Here is a 12,523-nt window from a genome sequence, read left to right as displayed (position 1 = left end):
TAGGTACTATTCCCATTACCATCCATGCTGAGGACCTAACTTGGCTAACTCTGCTTACTGCACAGCACCAATGGAAGAGTCTTCCAAAGTGCTATCTTGAAAAACACCAAAGTGTGTATAACCGAATCTCACTGATTTTCATTGAATGTCTATACTTGCTTATGATTGCAATAAAGTATTTGCAAAAAGTTTTGAATGATTATAATAATTTTAACAATAAAATCTAAGAAACCATTAAGTATTAATAATCCTTTGAAAGCTGATAATAGCATGCATATATACACACATCCATATTCATACACATATACATATATATACATCTGCACACAAACATACATTTATTACTTTATCAATTTACTTCTGACTCATTTTATTTTATTCAGAAATGAAAAATTTATCTGTCAGTTGCATAGTCAGCCAAAATAACCTTCTTTTAAAAATTTGAAGAAGACCAAAGTCTAAGAATGTTCTTAATTCCACAAAGATCATAGTTTGGACAGACAGGGCTAGGAGTCTATGGTTGCCTACTTTTATTGGTTCCAGAATGTGTGATGCTTTGATATGGACACCAAGCAGAAACACCTGTGCCTGCAAAAGACATTCTCTTAAGAGACACATAAATATTTAAACACTTATTTGTATTTTATGTGATAAAGAAGATAAGTTTAATTATAAATGGGAAATTTATGATGTGACCGACCATGTAGATAATGTGGGAAGAGTTCATTGGGCAACAGGTGTGAAGAAAAAATAATTTTTCTCTAAGACATAATAGGAAGGAGAGAATCCAAGGAGAAGTGGGCCATGCAATCATTAACAGAATAGTCAAGATCCAGAGATTAAAGATGGAAAGCTCCCAAGAGCCTAGGGAAGAAGATGCTGTATTAAGTTGTGAGGTCTTTGAACATTTTGCAAAGTAATTTGTTCTCTAGAATACAGACAATTAGGAGCCATAGGACGATTTTCCCTGATGGAGATACTTTTATTTACGTAATAAATGTTTGTATGTCTCCTGGTACCAGGCATTCACTATATTCAAAACTTATATTGGTCTGATAGCAATAGAAGGTATACCAGGATCGGAAAGGACTGGGGGGTTCCTCTCAAATCTTCAAGAAAAAGAAAGGAGAGAGAAAGAGAGAGAGAGAGAGAGAGAGAGAGAGAGAGAGAGAGAGAGAGAGAGAGAGAGAGAGAGAGAGAGAGAGAAGAAAGGAAAAGGATGACTGAAGTAATGGTTAAGACTAATTCATACTTGAATAAATTATTCCCAGAAGCTTAAATGAGAGTAAACACATGAGGTCTCATCCTTTACCTTGCAGGCTTCCTAGTGTACCCAGCATCCCAGCTGCCCTCTACAACATAAACACATTCTTCTGGAAAGTAGTAATTACCACCTGGCTTCTTCTAAGTGACCTCCGTAATTACTAGATCTGGTTGAAGGTGTGTATTTGAACATTTCATGCGGTTTTGTATTCTTTCCTTCCCCTGCTTTTCCAGTCTCTCTCTCTCTCTCTCTCTCTCTCTCTCTCTCTCTCTCTCTCTCTCCCCTGCACACACATTCCAATCACTTTATTATTACACTGTGTGTTTAGTCTATGTGGGTGTGGGTGGACATGTGGCATGATGTGATTATACAGGTCAAAGGACTGTGTTCAGAGTCAGCTCTCTATTTCGTCCATGTAGGTCCTGGGAATTGAATTCAAGTCTCCAGACTCGTCAAGGACCTTTATCCACTGAGCCATGTCTCTGGCCCTAATATTAATTCTAATTTAGTCTTGCAGTTGGTTCCATAAGATTATTCAGTCTACTGTTTGAAGTCTACCTTTAAGAAGCATTAAAATACTTCCCAAGAAGTCAGAATGTATCTCAATTGCTATATTCCAAGTTTCATGGGTCTGTGGTTAAAATCATATTGTAACTGGGAGGAGGGCATGTTTCATCATTATTGTTCCAACTATCTCTTCTGTCCGTTTTATTCTTCTTTTGATGTTTCCATTGCATATATTTGTACTTTCATAATTGACACACAGCCCTTGGATATTGCATTGGTGTGTGACTCTGTGTGTGTGCATGTGTGTGTGTGTGTGTGTGCGTTGCGGTAAATCTCCTCCCAAATATGCCCCAGCAATGAAAACACAACACAGTTAATATGATTACATGCTGTGCACCTAGATTGGGCAGATCTACCGCTACACTACCATCTTCCACAGCTATGAGAGCCCTTAGAACTTGTGGTTTCTCTAGGCCATGGGCTTCTGCTCTGCTTTTCTTCTTCTTCCTCCTCCTCTGCATCCTCTCCCTCTTCCATTTTCTCTGTCTCTTCCACCTTCTGCTCCACCTTCCCCTTTATCTGCGCAATCATCAGCTCTCCTTTATTTTACAAATTAAGGTGGGAAGCAGTTTTACAGGAAATCATCTGAGTGTTGACTCATTCCTTGTTCACAACCACTCACAGGAGAATGGAATTAACATCAAATATGATTAGCCTCAGGGCTATCCACAACATGTGTGCATACTTTTTCCTCCACTGTATCCAGTACAGTAATAAGTGCATCACATGCAATGCATTATTTAGCTCCTTCATAGACCACATTCAATCTCTAGTTTCCTTTTCTATTATCCTTAGAATTTTCATCTTTATGCTTATATAATCCTTCCTAAACTCTCAGCTCCTTCCTGTATGACACTTGCTACTTTATATAGTAGATCCCTTAATATATTGCTAATACTTAGTAATAATTATTATGTCCCGACTACACAAAAGAGGGGCATCTAAAAGTGACTGTGGGAAGAGGGGGTAGACATTTTTGTACCTTTTGTTCAATTTTTATGTAATCATGAAATTAATTAAGTAACACAATGAAATGAAAGAGGCTAGTATATCTAAAAAAGTTTTTAAAAAATGGTCTGATAATGTTCACATTCCTGCTAGGTCTTCTTTTAATACTAGGTTGTTCTTCAAGTTGTGTTTCTCGATTTGTTTTGCCTGTGCATGATAATTAGGCTCAGAGTCTCTGATTATGCCCTAAGTTTGAGTTGAAATCATGACCCTCTAGTCTCAATCGACCGCGTGCTAGTCATACACGGGCCTGTCATCAGATCTGGCTTGTGCATATTTTCTTTTTTAAAAAATGGCTGTGCCTAAGACAGATTTAAGTTTTGTAAATATGTTTTTGGGAATTAATATGGAAGGAATAAAGTGGGGAATTGAGGAACTGTAGAGTCTTATGATGAAGTCTGAATCACTAGTATGCCTTGGCCTCTCACTTCAGCTGTTACACATTTTCTTCCTTCATTTGCATAAGACATTATGCTTTAATATTTCTTGTTTCTCTGTCAAAGCTGGGTGAGTTTAGTTGAATATTCCCCTTTTACCAAGACAGTTAGATTCTGATCAAACTGCAATAAATTAGGCTGTGGTTAAAGAGATTTTGCCCAGGAAAGAAGTTTGTTAAACAGACCAAGATGCTGCATATATTTCAGAGTGATCCCCCTTTTAATCTTCTGCGAATAAACACGGAAAATCTTTTGCAGTATTGGCTGAAAGGTCCTGCTAGATCACCAGGATATAAAACTCTTAGACCTGTGGAGATCCCACCATGACTGAATCTCTCTAGAGTCCTTGTCTCTCATACTTCATATTGGGAAAGACCTGTTCTTCAAAGGTAAGTTTTGCTTTGATCACAATAAAGAAGGTTGAGAACATTTCTGATTACACAGACAGAAAGCAGGCTCAGATTGTTAGGGGAGCAGTCAGGAACAAAAAGTTTCATCTCCTGTGAGGTTTTTTTTTTTTTTCCCCTTTTAAAATCCAGCTTGGTCTATGCTTTGATTTTTATCTTTTAGTGAGTTGTTAATGAATGAGAAGCTACCAGCATGCTCCTGGTTCCTAATAGGTATCTTGCTACTGCCTTAGAAATGAGGCTGTATATTTACAGCCATATTTTCTGCTTGAACTATGACCACCTCACTGATAATATGTAACAGGCCCTAGACCTTAGCACAACATACATGATAGAAGCACAACTTAAGTCTGTCCTTAGCACCTAGCACATAGACCTCTACGTCTTCCAGAACGGGATCAAAGATCTAATCCCTCAAAGACTTAGTCCATAGTTCCAAAACTGTCTTAGTTGGGGTTACAATTGCTGAGATGAATCAACATGACAGGATCAACTTGGGGAGCAAGGGGTTAATTTGGCTTATGCATCCATATCACTTTGTTCATCATCAAAGGAAGTATGGGCAGCAACTCAAGAGGGCAGGAACTCCTGGAGGCAGGAACTGTTGTAGAGGCTATGGAAGGCCTTACTGGCTTGCTACCCACTACCAACCCAGAGACGGCACCTTCAACAATGGGCTGAGCCATCTTCCATCAGACACTGACTAAGAAAATGATCTATAGGCTTGCACACAGCCTTCTCCTGTGGAGGCATTTTCTCAGTTGAGGCTCCCTTGTCTCCAGGGACCCAAGCTCCTGTCAAGTTGACATAAAACTACCCAGGACATTTTCTAAGTGTACTAACCTTGCTTTTTGGTTTCTCTCACTGAGTTGTGTCAACCAGGGTGTACATTTTTGTACATAAGGGGTAGAGAGTGGCAAGGCTCGGGCTGCATGATTTGCTTAAGTTCCCTGAGTGCTGCTGGCCCGCAGTACAGACTCTCTGTTCTGCTTTAAGAGAGCCTGTGTGTTCTCTTGTTCTCTTGTGATTTATCTTGCGACAATGCTCAGAAGTATGTTTCTACCATTTAGAATGCTCAGGAATATACACTCCCCAGAAAGTATCCTCCATATGAATATCTATCTATCTATCCATCTTCCACCCAATTACTTGCTCACCCTTTCTCTCTTCAAAGAGTTCATGCTGTCTTCAGGTGCTGCGGCCAACTGTCTGTAGGTAATAAAACCCCACCCTGCTCTTGCTTCTTTGCACTTAAAGGTGTGAATGCATTGCGCTTAACTACATGGGAGGCCAACAATGACTCTAGGAAAGATCAAATTTTCCTTCTTTTCTTTTTTTTTATTAGATATTTTCTTTATTTACATTTCAAATGCTATCTCAAAAGTCCCCCATACCCTACCCCACCTCCCCTACCCACCCACTCCCACTTCTTGGCCCTGGCGTTCCCCTGTACTGAGGCATATAAAGTTTGCAAGACCAAGGGGCCTCTCTTTCCACTGATGGCTGACTAGGCCATCTTCTGATACATATGCAGCTAGAGTCAAGAGCTCTGGGAGTACTGGTTAATTCATAATGTTGTTCCACCTATAGGGTTGCAGATCCCTTTAGCTCCTTGGGTACTTTCTCTAGCTCCTCCATTGGGGACTCTGTGATCCATCCAATAGCTGACTGTGAGTACCCACTTCTGTATTTGCCAGGCACTGGCATAGCCTCACAAGAGACAGCTATATCAGGGTCCTTTCAGCAAAATCTTGCTGGCCTATGCTATAGTGTCTGGGTTTGGTGGCTGATTATGGGATGGATCCTGGGTAGGGGAGCCTCACTGATGTGGCAGGGGTGGGGCTCTAGGAGGTTGTGTTTGTCTCTATTTACAGTTGGGGAACAGCAATCTTCCTTGTAGTCTCCTTTTTCAGTAAGGAATCCATGTAACGTCATGGAGATTTTCAGTTTGTATAGGTTAAGGCAGCCACGCCCAAGCCCCCTACACACACTGATTAGAGAAAGACGTTCTGATATGATTGGTTATCAGAGAATATTTCAAATGAGTACTCAGTAGTATCTTAAGAATAAACATTGGAGTGCCGGGCGTGGTGGCTCACGCCTTTAATCCCAGCACTCGGGAGGCAGAGGCAGGCGGATGTCTGAGTTTGAGGCCAGCCTGGTCTACAAAGTGAGTTCCAGGACAGCCAGGGCTACACAGAGAAACCCTGTCTCGAAAAACCAAAAAAAAAAAAAAAAAGGAATAAACATTGGAAATTTATTTCAAAATTCGTAATTGTTTGAAGAGAGAAAGACACCACAGATCACTCATTCTTGACTCTCTTCAGCTCTGTGTCTTTTCCTTTGTTCTTCCACAGGAGCACAGTTATTCACTTATCCATGGCAACCAAACCCCCCCCCCAAAAAAAAAAAACCAGAAAAAAAAACAAAACAAAAAGCAAAAACAACAACAACAACAACAACAAAAACTGCACTGCAGGCCTCTCTTCCTCTCTGGTTTACACCTGTTACTCATTTGGCATTTAATATTTAAAGTCAAGTCTTTCCTTTTTGGTGGATTTAAGTGGAAAAAAATGGAGAGATTTTTAGACACTACTTTAGGATCTAAAACCCTTCTGGTCACTTAAGGAGGGTGGGTGTTTCTAGCTTTATAAGAAAGAGTTCTGGATTTGCAAAATGTTTTGTGGTCCTGTCCTTTCCATGCCCATGAATCTAACTTCGTTTAGCATGATGCTAGGCACATATGTTCAAATATAAATGTATAGAGAGCAACATGCTAGTTGCTAGACAGTAAGCCCAAAGCTGTCTAAGAGGATGTTGCCATTTATTCCTTTCATTAATTAACATAGTTGTTGTTTGTATGGTGTGTGTGTGTGTGTGTGTTTATACCATTTGGAGACCATAGAACAACCTTGTATAGTCAATTTTCTCATTCTAGCTTTACACACATTCCTGGGATCAAACCCAGTCCTACAGGCTTTTGTGGTAAGTACTGCTAATAGCTGAGCCACCTGATGGGCACCACCATTCCTTCCTTTAACCTCTTAAAGCCACCACAGAAAGGCGACATTAATGATAACTTAGAGTTCACACTAGAATAGTGTGCAGCACAAATTAAATAAATTTAATAAAATCATGTGTCCAGAAGCCATGATCTGGGGAAATGGACTGGTAGAGATGATGTGCTACAACAGAGATGGGAGGGAGCTGAGAGAGGATGTGGGTTTGCTTGGCGTGGTTGCTCAGACATTTAATCCCAGAACTGGAGAGGGAGTCGCTGGGAGATCTCTGTGAGTCTGAGAACAACTTAGTCTACATGGTGAGTTCCAAGCTTGCCAGTCTCAATAAAATAAACAGAAAATTAAAGTGAGCATGTGGGAAAAGAGTAATCTGAATACATCTACGTACATGTAAGAAATTGTTAAATAACAAAATGTATTAAAATTTTTGTTTTATTTGTGTAGCACTGTAGTTCTACCTAAGCTATGAGCATAACCAGCTTTTAAAATCATTCATTTTTACAAGGCATATTAACTTCCAGATGGATGTATAATCTGAAACAGATGCACTTTCCCCACAAGCTTAGGGCAAAAAAAGACATGATGTTTCTTGTCACAGTCTTAAGCATGTCTCCCTGTATTTAGCAATTCATGGATTTCCTCCCCCCACCACCGGGTTCTAAACCTGGCACAATAAGAAATGTTAAGGTTTACAAACCAGAGATGATGTGAAGCACAGACAGATCTGGGGTTGAGAGTTTACTCAAGATTGCGTTTGAATATGTATCCTTTGCTGGGAAGGAGCCCTTGAGGGACAGAGATGAAACATCCTCACTCTCCCTAATACTGCATATGGTCCACAATCATCAGCCCCCTCTCTTCTCATCTGTGCAGTTTTCGAGACAGGCTCTCATGTCACCCCATGCTGACCTTGACCCCATTATGTAGGTAGAGAGGACCTTGTCACCTTGATCTTCCTGACCCCACCTCTCCAGTCCTGGTAGCACTCATGTGTCACCATGCCCGCCTCAATCATTTCTTCCATAATATTGGCTGTGTGTGACTCATTTTGGTACTTAATTGTGTTATCTTTATTATCCTTTAAAGTCTTAATCATTTTTTTCTTCAGTTTTATTGGAAAAACTCCTGAGCAAGACTCGCTTGGTGTCTTCTTGTGTTGAGAAAACTACCATTATGTCCCTCAATATTCTACTATATATAAAAAAAAAGTGTCATGCCCGAACTTACTATTTAGGAAGCATAACCCATTAATTTGAAACCAAAGGTTCACATATTCCCACACTTTATGAGTATGTGGATACTGCTCAAAAGACCTTCATTGACTAATACCAGGAATTAAAAGAAGTAAGCGGTTTACCATGCCCCACCATGTGGAATGCAGTCAATCTGGTATCTGGGGATTTGAATCTCCAGCCAAAATAAACCACTGCTTTAGAGGGTGTCTCCTCCTGCTTCAATGGCCTGGGAAACAGGAAACACAAGTTCAAACAACATGGCCTTTCTGTAGCAGAGAAGGAATTGCTTCAGGAAGCATTCAGCAAGTGAATATTTTTGATGTTTCTACGAGCCAAAAGAAAAATTTGGGCCTTAACTTTTATAACAACGATTTGTCAGCAGCTATGCAAATTATCACTGTGTAAATTCAAAAGATTCTGAAAAATCGAGAGTTATTCCAGCAGCGATAAATGATACTTTTGATCCTTATAAGGAGCGGGGAGAGTGTCAAAACATGGAAGGTATTCAGTTACCTGAGAGGACTCAGTGAGAGAATGTAGGCTGCTAGGCTGCATACAAAGATGGCAAAGGCGTCAATGGCCATTTGTACTCTGGGGTAACCAGATGCTCTGCTGAGAGTGATATCCCTGGGAAATGGAAAAAAAAAAAAAACCTGAATATGCCCATTCACAGAAGAGGGTGGGGAGCTGTTTGCCTTATTTAAAATCAGTGGATTATAAAGCTACCTTCACAGCAACAGATAGCCTAACGCTTTACTAAATGGCTGGCTACCACAGCCTAGCTAAGTTGACATAAGATTAACTGCTATGGGACCTGCTCCATGGCTCAGTGGGGAAAGGTGCCAACCGCCCAGTTCTTACACCAGGATTCTATCCCTGGACCCACATGGTGAAAGGGCAGCACCTATTCGTGCTGCTTGTCCACGTCTCTTCATGCCCGCGCTATGGAATAGGTTTGGCATCCTGCATGCAAACACGCATGCACACACAAACAAATTAATAAATTTAAATATAATCGAATAAAGTTAATTGCTGCAAAAGATTAGGAGGGAAAGTGCATAATATCTAATCTGGTTTCAGGATTTTTTTTTCTATTTTGTTCGCTCAATCTTTCTATTAAACTCTTTTTTTTTTCTTTTTTTTTCTCTTTTTTTTCTCTCTTTTTTTTTCTATTAAACTCTTAACTATCTATCTATATATCAACCGATCAATCGATCTATCACCTACCTACTTATCTTCCTACTTGCCTACTTACTGTCTTTCTACCTATTTTTGAGACCAGTACTTGTGTAGCCCAGGTTGACTTTGAACTCAATAAGTAGTAAAGGGCAACCCTGAGCTTCAGAGCTTCCTGCCTCCATTCCTACTCTTCTTTATGTAGTACAGGAAATGAAATCTTTGGTGTCTGTACAGGTTTTGGCCTAATGCTGCTTGCATCATAATGTTAATTGAGGGACCCAAGACTGTTTACCTGTCTGCACTTAGCTTCCAGGGGACCTGCCCGAAGTCAGTTCCAATTGGTAAATAAAAATGCCAACAGCCAATAGCTAGGAAGGACAAACAGAGACAGGTTTTTGGAATCTCCAGGGCTTGGGACCTGGAGAGAGGAAAGAGAAGAGAGATCTGCTATGCCTGAGGAGTATGGAGGAGGGGAGAAGCACCGTGCCTGAGAAGAGTGCAGGACAGAGAGGCAGGGCCTCCAGGTGAAGCGGCCAGGGAAGCACAGCCCAGAGTGCAGCCCAGTTGGGCCACCCTCTGGACCCAGAGCAGCCAAGATAGAATATACAGTTTAGTATGTAATAACTTGGGATTATTGGCAGGAAGTGAATTAACCAATGGAGGTTAGGTAGTGGCCAGCTACTGAGCTATGTAAGACATATTCAAATATAAAGGCTGTGTGTGTGTGTGTGTGTGTGTGTATGTATGTCTTTAATTCGGGAACATGAAGTATTGAGGCGGGTAGTGAACCCAGTGCAGGGATTTATTAATTAAAATAGTTAATTCAATAGATGTCTTGTAGGCAAGGCAAGTATCCTACCAATTCAGATGTATCTCCAGCCTTCTAAAACAAAACAAACAAAACAAAACATTTTTTTATTTCTCTATTGTGGTCATTGTTCTTTGACATTGCTCAACAATTTGAAATCATCCTGAATGTTATAGACCTGGAATTATAGCTCTTTGCAGTATAAAATACAGTTAAGACAAACCTTACCACAGGGAAGTCTTGAGCACAGTCAGTCTTTTTGCTCCAGCAAGTCAGCGTCTGGTGGCTAATGCTTTGCTTAGTCATTTGATGCCTATGCCCACATAAAAACGGTGTAAAGAACAGAGTAGACAAGTTGTAATTAGGATTTCACAAACAAGAGTTGTACTCTCTAAAATGAGAGAGTAAGAATGCTTTGTTCTGACATATTGAAAACTCAGAAAATAAACCTGAATTAAACAGGAAGACATTTGGGATAGTTGAAGCTGAGTAGCAGATTATAAGTCTCCATAGTGCTGTGTGTCACAAGTCACTTCTGCTTACTTATGGCTACATCAACAATTTGTACATTAAATCCTTAGGGAAAAACCATCCTTGTCTCTCAAAACTCAAATGTCACCACATATTTATGCATAAACCAGATATTCTTTTGTTTTCTGTGACTTGACAATTCACATGTCACTCAGAATTTTGTCTCCTCCCCTCACCCCCAACTTTGGGGGGAAAATGGTGCTTCTGTAAGGAGTTTACACACTTCTGCCTAGTCACTGAAGCAGGCCCTTAAAGGAGGTCGCCACACCACATCCAGTAAAACGTAGAGAGAAAGAAACATACATGTGCTTGTCCTCAGTCAGCTTTCTGTATTCGCAAGGTCCAAGGCCCCAGCTCAGGGAACCCGCCTGCCTATTTCCAGGCTGAACCTTCCCATGTCAAAGAGAGCAATCAAGACAATCTCCCACAGGCTTGCTCATGGGCTGTGGTCATCTAGACTACCTTTCCCTGAGAGTCTCTTAGCACGTTATTCTAGGTCATGGCCTGCTTACGACTAACATTAATCAGTATAGTGGCTCCAAAGGCAGATTTTATGCTGGGGAAGTTTGGTTAAAATTGATCAGAATACAGACTCTAGGGCCTGTCCTAGCTGGTTTTCTGTTGCTATGATAAAACACAGCTGGGAACAAACTTGGGAAGGAGTTTATTTCATTTTCCTGATCACAGTCCAAGGTGGAGGGAATTTAGGTTAGGAACTCGAATGCAGGAACCTGGAGGCAGGAACTGAAGCAAAGCCCGTGGAGGAACCCCGTTTAGTGGTTTGCACCCACGTTTTGTTCAGCGTGCTTTCTCCTACAACCCAGGACCACCTTCCCTAGAGGCAGCCTTGCCCACATCAATCATTGATCAATACCTCCCCCTGGACTTACCTATCAATCACATAGAGGCATTTTCTCTGTTGAAGTTCCCACTTTCTAGATGATCCTGGTTTGCTTGTGTTGAATTGACAAAAACAAACAAACAAACAAAACAAAAAACAAACAAACAAACAAAAAAAACCCCTAACCATTGCAGAGCTCCAACCAGCAAGCAGTGCCTGGATTCCATCTTCATCTCTGGGGTGCTGCCAAAATGTGCGAATGTAATCAGCATCTCAGCCACTCGAATCTACAGAGTAAAATCGCCTCCTAAGGTGCTTGCGTATGGACATTCCTCGTTTTCCAGAGCTTGACCTGATTCATGCTTACTAGTGGGAGCTTTTCAAATCATCCAGACAGTTAACAGCTTTAATATCTTCTTAGCACCCTCTCTGGAACTAAATATAAATGTTTATGTGTATAAACCCGATAGTCTTCTATCTGCTGGGACCTGATAATTCACATGTCACTCAGAATTATTATTTTTTGATCTGCGGTATATATTTAGTGCTAGAGGCACAGTAAGCTGCCTCACCTTTACTAGGTCGTTGGAATGTTACACAGCATGCTACTACATTTTTTTCTCACCCTCTGAGTTCTATATATGCTTTTGAATGTTCTCTTAATGCAATATGATTGGCAGTGGCAATTTAACATAGTACTTAGGCTGGTTTAACCTTCCTTTTTTTTTAAACATAAATCACATATTAATAGTCATGCAAAAACGTAACTCATGATCTCACAAGTAGCATTATAGTAGTATATATTTCAACAAGTCGGGGTGGCTTCATCAGTGTGATGAGAAGATCAGGAGCTACTTGGCCAGATGGAACAGAATTTTAGCCTAGATGGGCCAAGCTTCAGGCATCTCAACCAGCTGCAAATGAGTAAAGGAACCCAGCCAAGATGAGCCAGAGTCAGCTTCAGCTGATCCACTGAGACAGCCACAAAGATCAGAGAGGTTTCCTTTATTAGTATTCTTGTAGTACTAGAACATAAAGATGGAGAAGAAACAAACACGGGGAAACTATAATTCAGACACTTTAGTGGTTGTCGCCTTTGGTATCTTAATAAGTATTCCACGACAGGGCACATTGCAGTGCCAATCGCAAGTCAGGTTGTAAGAGAAAAGCCGATTGAAGCCACTTGGTATCCATGATCCTTCCCATAGATGAACCTGTATCTTCTT

The sequence above is a fragment of the Mus caroli genome, unplaced genomic scaffold (assembly GCF_978045245.1).
Source record: "Mus caroli unplaced genomic scaffold, Mus_caroli_1 scaffold_17, whole genome shotgun sequence".
NCBI classification, from domain to species: Eukaryota; Metazoa; Chordata; class Mammalia; order Rodentia; family Muridae; genus Mus; species Mus caroli.
This window is presented reverse-complemented; position numbering follows the sequence as displayed.